At 45.4% G+C, this 14,007-nt stretch overlaps 1 long non-coding RNA gene across 2 annotated transcripts in view; it reads left to right on the forward strand.

Moving 5' to 3' along the window:
• Positions 1-13,093, forward strand: part of LOC308067392 — a 55,744-nt gene extending 42,651 nt beyond the window's left edge. For both annotated transcript variants that reach the window (XR_013929582.1, XR_013929583.1), the window contains one exon: positions 26-13,093. This is a non-coding gene — a long non-coding RNA (uncharacterized lncRNA). The remainder of the gene's footprint in view (positions 1-25) is intronic.
• Positions 13,094-14,007: the final 914 nt, after the last annotated feature.

Raw genomic sequence — 14,007 nt, forward strand, 5'->3', positions numbered from 1 at the left:
GGGGTGGGAGAATCTTTTTGAGAAGGCGGTGGGGTGGGAGAATCTTTTTGAGAACAGCCTTAATTTCTATATTCAGTAGGAATTCAAGAAAAATCCAGTATATTTTTCAAGCCAGACAGCGCTAGTTTATTTTCTGCTTTATAAAATAATCCTATTGGAAACATCTCTGTGCATACATTCACTAGCTCTATTTCAACAGAAAAAGAAGCCCTACCCAGTATTGTAGATAGCTTTAACAAATATTGAAAGGACTGCTATACAAATACCACGGCCCTGCACAGCACAAAAATCAAGAACAGCAGCTGGAAGGTGGATGCATCATCTCCATACATAAAGCACCCCACTCTCCTTCCACAACACCCTCACTAGTTCCCTCTATACTGGGACCAGCTTTAGTCAATGGCAATATAAAGCCAATTTATAGCAAGACATCCACAAAAAATTGTGAGGAACTCACACATTCACATTTCTGGTAAGATAATTGCTTCATTAAGGAATGACACCATTCACTAAAGTCAATAAAAATGGTCTTTATTTGTAAATGAAAGCCCACCAGAACAGCTGTGCCTCATACTGTGCTCTGAGCAGCTCCATCTTGCATGGATTGACTCTGGAAATTATGGACTATGACACCTGGGGGTCTTCACATCGCTGACAAGGACCAGGCACTTTGCACAGCGCCCACTGCATTTTTTTGGTGGCTAGACAGCAACACAAAAACCAAAAGCAATACATTTATCTTAAGACCATGAATAAACCCTGAGTTAAAGTAATTTGCAGATTCAAAACACACATGTCCTGGCTGAAATAGTATATCCTGCTGCTGATACCAAGGTCTCCCTTCTGAGCAGCACTGAATGCCCTAAAGCAGCTGTATCACTCACAAGGGCACTAACAATTCCTTTAATAAGTAATTTTCAAACCACCTACCACACTCAGCCATTCATGTTGCCAGTGCTCGTCCCCTGCTTTACCCAGGCCCTTTGTTAAGGCACAAGGTGACTGACTGGAAGCTCTTTCGGGTGAGCCAGTTTTCACAGAATCTGGCTTCAACAAATTCTACATAGCCAACTGGAAAATTAAGAACTGTCTCTTTTTCTCTGGGATATATTAAGGCTGAAGTGGTCTTTATACTCAACATACCAGTGTTATCTAATCAATTGAAGATAAATTTAGAGTTTGAGAAGATTTTCTTTCCTAGGAATTGACCTGATAATTAAAGATGATGTCCTATGCATTACTTCATCCAGTGCAAGAAAAAAAAAAAAAAAAACAACTGTAGCTTGCTATGAGTGAATTTTGGGTGCTTGAGGCAACCTGACCTATTAAGCACCACTCAGTACTACTGTTCACCAAGGATGACTATATAACATATTTGCTTTTCATTTGACTATGCGGGAGAACTGCCATAGTTATTATTTAAATACCTTTAAATTGTGTGAGCTTGAAGTGCAGAGGGGCAGACTGGACCATGCAAACTCCAACAGCTCCACATAGCTCCCTAAGGTCATGATGATGCCTCCTCTAAAGTCTTCCTGACAAGAGACTGAAACACCTTTGGATTTTTCTTCTCAAAAAGACAACAGCACAGTCTCCAGGCAGTCAAAGGTAGTTAACAACAGTAAAACCAGATCCAACTACAGGCATTCAAATTCCTGTTTCAGGTAACCAGCCATTTCCTAAACCAGGTAGAAAAAAAAAAAAAAAAAAAAAAGGCTGAGAAGCCCACGCCAACATTCCCTCCAGAAACCTACAGGGTCTGTAGAAATACCCCCACAGGGACAGAAAAAGCATCTTCATGGAGGCATCTTCCCAGCATCTCCAGAGTAAGCCTTCAATCTCTTACTGTGCATGGCACCCAGAACTAACCTTAACACAGCTGCTTTGACATGCCAGTGAGGCATCAGAATTGCTGGGCAATACGGACAAATCTGGCCCGATATCCTTCACCCTCCTAGTTGCTAGAGTTGCTTCTCAGACACATGGTACTGATTGGCTGCAAGTCTCCCACCTGCCTGCAGAGATCCTGAAACCACCGTGTATTCATTGAAATCATTGAATCATTGAAATAGGGACAGGAAAAATTATAGCCCACCAAAAAGACAGGTTTTATTTGAGTGTAACAGATAGTCCCCCCCCAGGAAGATGACAACCTTTGCGTATTTGTTGATAGAACAAGGCGATGATATGACTGGGCCACAGGAGAGGCTAATGAGTTTATGCAATTATTACAGAAGGTCTGCTCAGGAGAAGCTGAAGATTAGTGTCATGCTCAGGCAGCAGGTAGGGGATCTGAAAAACACAACAAGCCCAGGCATCCCAATTCAGGAAAGATCTAATTCAGACTGGAACAGGTACAAAGAACCAGAGATGTTTAGTTAATCTCACAAAGGAGATTAAAACCAGCTCATATTGGTTTGCAAATGAAAGACCAGGGGTACGATTACAGCTTTGAATAGATCAGGGAGATTACCAGCATCAGGCCCTGCCTGCTTTTACATTGAGAGCCCTGAGAGCTGGGGTGATCTCTGCCTCCAACAACAACGTGCAAGACAAAAAAAGTAGTTATGGCACAAGAGGAATTTTTGCACTTAATTTCCAGCACAAACTCACTGGTTAAATGTCTAAGTGTTAGATGAGGGCAACCCTGGAAAAGCTTCCCCATAGGAGGAGAGGGAGAAATAAGCATCTCCCATTAAAAGGCATCTTATCTTGTAGAGAAGCTGACACAGTGGCACAGGTAGTAGCAGCCTGATATGGACTTCAATTGCTCTTACTTCGACAGCAATGTCTACATCAGCCTTGTTTTACCCCTTCACTGATGAGTGTCTTTCCCCCAGGAGGCTGTCTGAGCACATCCCAGCAGCAGCACCTGCTTGCAAGCTCCCTGAACAGGGGGGATTCTTCCTCAAACCCAGACACTCAAACTGCTTCCTTTTTTCCCTGACCCCACACAGCGATTTGTGTGAACACCAAAAGCCCCAGCAGCATCTGCAAAGCTGTTCATATTTTTCAGTCTTCTCATCACTGAATATTTCCATGAAGCAATTGCAAGTTTTTCAGAAGAGGAAGGGGGGAAGCAAGCTTTACATATTGAAAAATTAAAAATTTAGGGGCAGGATAAAACTAATTGAATCTTATGTTAAATTATACAACTGCAGGAACGCCAGTGCAATTTTATCATTCATACTTAGTCTAATAAAACCCTCAGGCCTTTAATTTATCTCCACTCCAGTACCATTCTGCATCACAAAAGGGTTTTGCCATGGAGCAGAGGTCAGACTCGCTGCAGAGCACCACGAGCTGTAAGTACAGCCAACTGGCTTCAGCTGCTTCCCCTGTGAGACTGACATCAGGATGCTCTTTTCTAAGGATAAATCAGAGAGAAACACAGCACCCGAGAGCTCATTTGCTTTCATGCTCTGTACAACTGCTTCGCTGTCGAAAGTGGGAACAAAACCATGCAAAGCTAGAATGAGCAAGTCTCAGCTGGGTTTGTAGTTCAGCACAGCATCCCCAGCACACAATGATAGTTCAGGGCTTGTGCAATTGCTGCTCATCAGCAGGACAGGAGGAACAGTTCTCCTTTTTCCAGTGCCCTGGTCCATCCCCTCACGTGTCTTTGCATGGCATTCATCCCAGCTGCTATGATGCCTTCCCTCCCTCTTTCAGCTCCCCCGTTACCATCTTGATTACCTTCCTCAGCATACCCCAGGCTCTGGCCACACAACCCACACCCAGTGCCAGCACCCACCAGCATCGCCACCCCAGCCACCGCAAACCAGCCCATCGCCATAATTCAGCAGCTCCATCACCACCACTCGCTCTTGGAGGGATATCCTAACAGCACTAACTGCATTGCTATTTTACAGGATCTCCACTTTCTTTTTAAATTGCTCTGAATACAGCAAAGCTCAGCTAATCACCCCCCTTCATCCTTCGTCTCATCCAGATTACTTGGGGAGCAGGAGGTGGCACCATAGTACAGAGAAGAGCAGACAGCACAAGACAGGGAAGAGAAATTTTTGCCCATAAAATGCTTTAGCTATCATTATCCTCAAAGGCTAAAATCTTATAAGGCCCTGGAGACACAGATACCTTTAATTTCCAATGCACTGAAGCAGATGGCAGTAGGTAATGCAGAGGGAAACAGGAGTTCTCAGATCTCACTGAACATGGTTGGAGAGCAACGATATTACCATGATAGCTCTTACTGCCCTGTTTAAATCCAAGTTGTTACAGATATCATACATTTTCTGGGGCAGTAGTAAGCACAGCATAAAGGCAAGTCAAGCTTTGAGACAGTCAAGAATAATACACTAATTTTTCCTTTTGGTAACCTGCATTTAGAGGACCTCCTGTAGACAACAGGCAAACTCAAGCACTACAAGGTGTTTAAGCCAGAGAAGCTGGCATCCTCTGGATTTACCCAGCTTCCTCAGCCTAGTCCAAAATTGCCTGTAAAAGGGCAGGGCTGCATACCAGACAGTTGTCAGCAGCACAAGAGAACAGCTAGCTTTGAAGCTTGCATAACCTGCAAGACCTGCTGTACTTCAGTCCCCAGACCTGTACAGATACAAGACAGATATTCTGTGCATCTTCTGGACTAGAGATTTATTCCATAGTTACTTGAGATCAGCATGCCAGCTGATCCTTGTTAGCCCCATGACCCTGTACGCTTCTGAAGCCCTGTTTTGAGTTAATTGTCCCAAGATGGGAATTCAACATGTGGAAGATCCACATGGCTCCACCTTCTTGAAATCAGGGTGGATTTTGATTTTACACATCAAGTTGCTCAGTGAAACCTTTCTACCTCATATCTATTTCCCAGCAAGATTCACAGGACCTTGCACTTGAAGGATTACTGATCCCTGTCAGTCACTCACCCCACTCAGACCTCAAGCTCAGCCTGTGTACCACCAGTCTGCCAAAATTGGGCAGGGTATAAATTCCACATTGCATTTTAAGACAATTTCAACTATAAAAAACCAACGAGATATCAAAGAGCTGACTAAACTGTGGCAAAACTGACACGTTGCATGGTTTTGAGGAATTAAATAATTTCCCTTATTGATACAAGCTATGCATTCATAAGCAGCTCAGTGCCTCACCAGCCTCCTGCCAGACTGAATCATTTCAGCTGGATGATGAGAAACCACAAAAGTTCAAGGTTGCCACAAGAGCAATCAGGCTTTAGGTCTGGAAATACTGTAGACAAGTAAGCAAAATATCTCTCAGCCTCAGGACATTCGGGATTTAATTTCATCTAATAAAGCCAGCCGTGTGCGATCCATGGCAGCGTTTGGCAGCGTCGCAGGCAGAGCGAGGCACATGCTGATGCTCGCTGAAGGTGGCAACTGCCCAGCAGGGTGGGTCCACGTGAGCTCTGCAGGGGCCACAGCCTCAAATGGCACAGGAGCACAGGGCTTCAGCACCCATGGGATGGAAAGACTCACCAGGTACCAAAGTGAAGTAATGAAGAGATCATGACTTTGCTGCAAAGATGCCCTTTAGGTAGTTCTTACCTAAAAAGTTTAGCCTATCCCAGGATGAAAAGGACCACCAGAGCATCTCCCCCAGACTGAGAAAGGCAATGTGACTGCACTGCCTTGCTGCCTCCACAGGCACATCTCGGCCAGCAACTTGTAGAGCTGCACAAAGAAGGTACATATGGCCAGGGACCACCTTCAAAATTTAGCAGTTTTGATTATTTTTTGTTCCTGTGCCAGACATATGGCATTTTACCTTTTGTTTAAATGCCATCAGCTTCTATTCCCATATTGTTCCTATCCAAAACTTGTTCTCTCTCTCCCCCTTCAATACTTTAAGCTGCAATGGAACTAGATTTTTTCAAAGGAAAAGTTCATACACAAATAAATACGTCCATGTCATAAGATGAATGATTATACAGCTAAAGCAGTGATGTTTTCTGAATTAATCTTACCTAAATATTTCATTTCTTCATTTTGAATTATGAACCTCTTTTTACATAAATACTGTAGACTTTATAGATCATTCTTGAAAGCAAAGTTTGATTAAAAAAATGTAGAAAACCACTTGGAGAAGAGGACTTCAGTCTTTATCTAAAGGACAGGTTTTGCTATCTACTGAAGAACCCATGGCAAGATGACAGATAGGTCACTTATTTTTGATAGTGTTTTTATTTTGACGAAGAGGACTATCATAAGTCTTATGCTACTTTTGCCATTGTTAGATTAATATAATGAAACATTTACTTGAGTATAAACCCACTAGCATTGCCAGGGGCTATCTGGTACCTGCTGTTCTGGAAGGATTCAGCACTGCATGCACCTCCTGTATTGTGGAATTCATTGAGAGCTGTCAATACATATTTCCTTCAGAAAATCAGAAAGTATAAGATACCCTGTGGCAGACAAGATGCACAACTGATGAGCTGCAATCAGTATAAATTAGCACCTGCAAAGGATAAATCCAATACACAAGGAAAGAGAAAATATCAATTATGACTATCAGAAAAAAAAAATCCAGGTGCAGCACAAACTTGAGGAAGTCACAAGACTTGTTTACAGCAAAACCTGTTCAGCAACTGAAGCTTTGCAAAAAAACAAGACTCTGCTCATATCTACTGAGACACCACGAAGACGGGTGTACACCATTACAGCTAGGCAAACCCAGCTCCCTTGTGCACCACGCTAGCTTAATCTATATTTACAGGCTCTCTTCCTGGCAGAATCACTCATCCACAAAAGGTGGATGTATCAGAGTCCTGAGAAGCAGCAGCACCTACCCCAGCTGCTCAGAGCAGCAGCACCGTGCAGGCAGCAGAGGCTGTAAGGGTGGCACAGGGGCAGGCAGCCCCAGCACAACACTCCGTGCCCTCCATAAAGTAATGGGGTCCCCCTGCCTGAGCTGCAGCACCCACCGCAGCAGTCTCCTTGGGGCCAGCAGCTCTTCCAGAGCCAGGCGAGGTGGCTTCCCTGCCGGGGCAAGCTTTTTGAAAGCTTGGGAGGGTAGCAAACCTTCTGCTGCATCTTTCTTGCAGAGCCTGTCTCTCCAGCCACCTGCCGGTCAGGGCACCATCTTTCTCTGCTATTAGTTAACATGTAGGAGCTCCTGGAAAGCCCCCAGATAGCACGAGCTGCTGGAGAGCAGCCTGGGAGACTGCAAGGAGACCCTGAAGGCAAACCCTTTCCTCCAGTATGGGACACTTGTGATCTGCTTTTCCTGAGGTCCCTGGTTTAGGATTCTCATCAATCTTCCCCGCAACCAGCACTCTGTGTTGTCTGTGCACTGGCCCCTGCATCCCAGGTGTTTTCCATCTGTAGTCTCATATGCAACCTTGCTCCAGCCACCAGGCAGGACTGTCCATGCTCCAGTGTCTCCCACCTGCTCTGAGGTCAGATCCTGCAATGACCTGGGATAGCTCTAGATCTTGGTGTCTTGCCTTAATAATCCAGCTAATATGGAAAAGCCTCTCCCACATGATGCTGGATGTATCTGGTCCCCAGGTCCTTTCCACTTTGCTTGGACCAAAGCCAGATGCTCAGCCTCCAGCTGAGCACCATCTCAGAGGCTGTTTCAGGGCTGGCTGGAAAGGAAGAAGTGTTAGATCTTCCAGAGGACTAGCTCTGCAGGAGGCTTCTGCATGTTGTACAGGTCCAACAAGGTCTATTTTTCTCCTGTGGGTTGCTGTATGGCCAGGACAGAGACCCAAACTGGGCTGGAAGTGCTCTAATAGACCACGCAGATGAAAAAAAAGGAGATTGGCATCAGGAGAAGGACAAGCACAGCCACGTCACCAGGCATCCCAGCAGGTGACATAAACCATCTTAATTACAAAATTCATTTAGAGCTCTCTGTTCTTACTACATCTGCACGATCTGGGTAGCAATCTCATCCAACAGCTCTTGTTAACTAGGACATAAGTACTACTAATTACCAGCAGGCCTGAGGATATCTCCTTTCCCTACTACCCCACTTTCCCAGGCACTTTGATAAATACTGAATTTCCTCTTGCACGGGGAGGGATCATATTTGCAAACTGTTCATAGTCTAAGGCCACTTTCAAAATAGCTTGTACCACCTGATAAGTTTATCCTACACCTTGACACTTTAAAAACAGCAGCTTCAAACATGTTTTTTCCTGACCAGTTTATCAAGATTTATATCAGATTTGGGTTCTCTATTCCAGCTAGACTTCTGCAATTTTTCAGTATTCTGTTAATCAAACCCCAAGAGGCCCATGAGCCCTAGGCATGACATCTGAGATGCTCCTGTGTTATGAAGCAAAGAGGCAACTGTGTCAGGTAACAAGCGGGAAGAGAGTAGTTTGTGAATACAAAAGAAATAATTAGAACTCAGCAATTTATTGGGAACATGTATGTAACATGTATGTGCTTTTGTTGGCAGGAGAATGTCCCTGGCTTTTTTAATCTTGGGATGCGTTGATGTATTGTGACACTTTGTGCTTTTCGGTGCAGTGCATTTCCATCCATTTCATTCCCTCAAGTGGGGCAGGCTTTCCAATGGATTGTCACCATTTAGTAATTACAAATATAAATGTCACCGCTGTCAAATAATATAACGCACCTCACACATCAGGACACAAGCTGTTTAAAATCAAGCTATTATAGTAAAGCTGCCGCCGTGTGAATATGCCCTGATTAAATTCACAGACATTAATCATCTTTAATAAAAACTGAATTTTGTCAAGGCAGCAATGAACTTTCCAGAAGATGTAGGAGCGAAATGATGTTTCCAGAAGGCACTGTTCCTCCAGGCATTGCTTTAGCACTGGAGAACAGCTTGAGTACATAATGTATAGCATTTTATGAAAAGTGACTTCCACACAGCAGTTCAATACTGCAAAAGCCCTGAAAGCTGCAACCCTCAACATATGGCAACTGCTCACCTGAGCACAAGCGGAGCCATCGCAATCCGTAGCGTTGTCTGCACAAGCACAGCCCTGGCAAGCTGAGGCCGGGGTCCACAGTAATTGGTTTTACCACGCTGTCAATCCCACCCCCCAGGAAGAGGTTTCCCTGCCAACCTGCTCAGCACCAAGACAGTTTCTATTTTCCACGCTGTCAGTCTCCAATCCTATCAGATTTCAGGCTGTAGAAGATAGATTATCTCGGCAGCATTACAACGGATGCACTGCTGAGGTTGTCCAGTTACGCAAAGAGAAAAGGGTAAATTTTCCCCTATGCCTTTCTATCCGTGTCAGACCCATCTGCCATCTACTGCTGTGTTCATCTTTGTCACGCCTGGGAACTGCAACTCTACCGAAGGGTCTGCAGCATGCATTAATTAAGCGGAAACATGGTTTGACAGAAGGATTTAGTTTATCTTTCCAGAGAAGGGATATCCTGGGAAAACAAGCTATGATTATTTCCCCTATATATTAAAGAAGTTATTCTACATCAGGATCAAATTGTAGTCACGGAGTGGAGCAGCCACTGGGCACGATGACAGATTGCTGTATCAGTTGTACCTGTGAACCTTATTTACAGAAGCACCACAAAAATATTTGAGCTGGCAGCCATTCCATTTTGAGAGGAAATAACAGCTAAAAATGTTTTCTATTCTGCAGAATATACAACTTCTTAAAAAAAAAAAAAAAGCTTGTGCAAAACATGTCTTTCTCCTCACAGTCCTTCAGCTCCTGCCTGCCTTCATCAGTAAAGAGAAGAATCTTAAAAGCATGAAGTATTTTCTAAAATACAGACGACAAGTAGATTGAACAGTCACATCAACGTTATCAGAGTCTAATTCTGAGACCAAGAGCAGATGAAAGAGGACGGAAATCTCTTTCGGAGCCAGATGCTGCTCAGCCTCAGCTTGCTGCACATCCAGCCAAGTCAGAGGCTGCGTTCTGGATGTACACCATTGGAGCTGGGTTACACCACCACTGAGCCAGCCTACTTGCACTTAAAACACTGGTTTCCCAGGTGGGACTGAGCCTTCCCAGTTTCGGGTGAACAGAAACACTGGTGCCAGCCATGGGGACAGCAGAAAATCCCTAGTGACGTGGCAGAGCTGCAGCAGCTACCCAGGGTCAGACCAGCTCCAGAGGCTAAATTTATCACCCTTCCCCCCCACTTCAAACCCAAGATGAGCTCAGACCCCACACACAAACTGGGCACAGCCACAGGGACCTCCCTGCTGATCCCTACCCTGCCCTGTGCTGCTCCCTCCACCACCCCAGTACAGCTGCACATGCAGCTGCCCAGCAAAACCAGACTGAGGAACTGATCTGAGCTAAAAATAGGGGCGACTCTTTGCAAAGAGTCTCAAATTTAGCTTCAGAAGATGCAGCAAAATTCTGCTTGAACGAGGCTGGTCCACTGGGACTGAGATGCCTGCTGACAGGAAGCGCCCACTGTGGCATGCTCGGCTGCTCCCAGGAGATGCGGGATTTCTCCGTGCTGCCCTCGTGCACATCAGCAGCGCACGCTGCAGAGCCTGTGGTCCCCAGCAACACCACGGTCCTCTCCTGGGCCACCCGCTCCCAGGCACAGCCAGCCTCAGCACAGACACAAAGCGCTGCAAGGCAGCTCACCCGACCTGCCCCAAGGGCACCTGTTGGCTTCATCACATAGTCTTAGCCAACAGCAAAACCTCCTAGATTTTGGTGTTTGCTATTTTTTTTATAATCTTTCCTGATCAGCTGAAACACGCATCCATACATTCCACAAAAGTCATCTCTCTGCAGCCAAAGAGAAACAGACAGGTAAAACACAAAGAAGGCAGCATTTATTATAAATGCAACACCCAGAATCCACAGCCCTTCTGCTTCCAGCCCCCCTGCCCCAAGCCAAGCATATTAACAGCTCCACAGCTCAGCCATCTCTTCCTGCTATAAATGCAAATCAGAAGAGAAACTGTGCCAGGACACAGACTACATTGCCACCTACCAACAGAGTCAGGGCTGCACATGATATGTGAAAATCTCTCTTGGGTGCTCATTACAAACTCAGGTCAACATTCGACTTCCCTGGCACCAATGGAGCAGCTCTACCAAAAGATGCTTGAACCACAAAAGTTCACACTGGCGCAGCCCCATCCCCCCAGGCACGCACCCTGAAAGACCAGAGAACTTCATCATATTTAAATAGGTTTGTTTTCTTGCTTGGTTTGCCCAAAGACAAGCCCTTTCCTGCTCCTCAGCTCCCCACAACAAGAGATTGAGCCCCAAAGCAAAGCAGCTGTTTCCAGCACAAACAAAACCAGAGCAGTCACCACTATAACCTACCATCCAGGCTCCCAGGCAGCTCCGTCTTCCCACAGCCATCCCCCTTCTTTGCAAAGGCTCTTCATCCTGAAAACCTCCAACCTGAGCTCCTCACCCACCATCACCCCTCTGATGTGGGGAAAAGCCTTTTATGAACTCGTGGCCTTTTACAATTTTCAGGTGGCCTGGATTCAATGCACCAAACCAAGCCCATCTTCTCCAGCTGAAAGCACTTACCCCAGTCTCCTGGATTGCCCAGGGAGGGAATGTGTGACTTCTATGACATATCATTTGTGTTCCTTCATGGGAGAAAGAGGAGAGGTCAACCCAGAGGCAAGGGCTGATAGAGTGTCCAAATGGAAATACTTCTGGTGTTTTGTTGGTTTTTTTTTTTCTTTCTGGACAAAGAAACAAATTTTTCTATATGGTAGGAATACAAAAACATTAGGGGTAGATTCAACAGCAAAGCACACATCTTCTGCCAAAAAAACCCCATGATATGTGGGTATAGATGTAATAAAAGCATCTGTATCTCACTCTGCACTTCAGCAGCAGGGTGTCACTGAAGCATATCTGCCTATGCCACCGATGAGAAACCAGCACTGCTGCTCCATCTGTACAGCCAGGTCAGCAACGGAAGAACAACCCGGAGTCTACTCTGCCTCATAAATCACCTGCAAAACTGTCCCATGCAGAAAGCCCCTGCTGCAGCCAGGGTGGGGGAGGCAGAAGGAGCAGAGCTCGGCATCGCCACCCGGCCACGGGGGCCCGCGGGGCTGGTTAGCAGCCACAACCCATCAGAATGTGATCTTGAAGCATGGTGTGCTGTCTTGCCCTTCACTTTCCAGCCCCTGTTTTTAATGTGCAGAGTTAAATTAGTTTGCATTACTTTCAGAAGAGAGAACAGGTCCTCAGCAGTCTCCAACACTACACACCTGTCGGCACTCGCTGCTGTGGTGTGACGAGGCATCCCCTACTCTTATCCATACATTATAAATGAAAGCCACAGTAATAGCCGTGCTTTACAATCAAAGGGAACCTTCTCGTGGACCACTGCAGTACAGATGCTCTGCAAACCATGTCTTTGCTCTGCACATGCAAAATGTGAGCTCACTGAGCTCACACGGGCATTACTTGCAGGACTGAAACCCCTGCGTGTGGCCAGCTCGGGGCAGCTGCAGGGGCTGAGAGCAGCGTGTCCGCTACAGCATCCCCCAGGTGGTTCTAACTTACACCGGGGTGTATGTGCACCTGGATTCTCCCTCCCATGGCAATCCAGAGAGCACAGCATCCTCCTCATCTCCATAACCCCTGCACGAGAGCAGGAGTGGGCACTGCCACCTGTTTCTGTGGGGCTGGGAGAGGCACTCACCCTGCTGAGAGGGCTCCAGGAGGTAAAAGAGTAGTTTTGCCAAAGCAATGGCTGTACACGGTCCTTTAGTGATAACACAGCCACAGAACTGAGCTCTGATCTCCACAAATATCCTTCTGATCTGAATCTGAAAATCTTTTCAAAACCCTTTCACACACCTCAATTATTTTAACCACTTGGCCATCAGGTTATCGTATCGATTTGAACACATACCGATTATTTAAGTCAACTGCCTCTTAAAATTCATTTTTGGTGAAAGGTCAAACCTGCAAATTGAAACCAGAAGCAGCACATTATGCCTATCGGTATTGTGATCCGCACACAGGTTCATTGTTATGTTTCTGCAGAAGTAATTTCTCTTGTCAAATTTTGCTCTGTATGCCAGTGTCACTGTTACAAGCTCTATTAATTAAGCGGGCTTTTCATTATTATTAACAGAAAGCTTTAAATACCGCAGTCTCAAATAAAATTACGTTAAAAGGCATTGGGGCTTACCTACCTATAGCACACTGCTCCTGATGGTCAGAGAGAAAGGAAAAGAATTAAGTTTGCAGCTGGATGTGCATTTTATTCAGCTACAGAAGATCTGAGGAGCTTTCAGGCTCCCTATAGAGAATAACAGTGATAAGTGGTACCCTCCTCCAAAGCTGACAGCAACATCCCAGTCACACACGCAGGACTGCATCGCTTGTAAAGCGTGGTGGCGTCTGTGCAGCTGTGAATCCACTTGAAGCCCATCAAGAGAAAGAGGCCACAGGAGTGGCCTCTCCATGTCACCTTGAAACTTCTGTCAACTCCTGATGAAAGGAAGCAGAAGTACAACAAACCTCAAAGTAGCCTCAAAGCATTTACGCTGCTCTCTCCCTCAGCAGGCAGAGCTGGGAAATCCCACCTTGACTTGCTTGGGGTTGCCCTGGGGGTAGCATCTGATTTTAAGTTCCAAGACAATTAAAAGCCAGTTACTCATGGTTTGTTCTGCCACTGCTTGCACATGTCTTGCACACCCCAACACACCCACTGCCCTTTGCATCTTTCTTTTATGTAAAAGGATAAAAGTAGCTCATGCAGTAAGGGTGGTGTTGGCACACAGGGGGGAAACATGGCATTTCTCCCAGCGTCTCCGAAGTGTTTTTTTTTTCCTGTGACACTGACCCTGTAACTGTCCCAAAAGAAAAATTATTTTATTCCTAACTAAAAATTATTTGAAAGGAAGTCAGCAGTTCAAGTGGGAAAATGCTGGCATTCCCCTCGGGAAAACTGGAAACAAGCCAAAATGGAAATTTTCATTTTAAAACACTAACTTGAAATAGGACATTTGCATTTCTGCCCTCCAATAGCAGTAATAGTTTTCCTGTTAAGATGTTTTTAAAAAGGTTGTGTTTTGGTGGAAGGAGGGGGTGTTTGATACTTCTGATAAGAA

This window comes from Falco punctatus (genome assembly GCF_963210335.1).
Source record: "Falco punctatus genome assembly, chromosome: 7".
NCBI lineage: Eukaryota > Metazoa > Chordata > Aves > Falconiformes > Falconidae > Falco > Falco punctatus.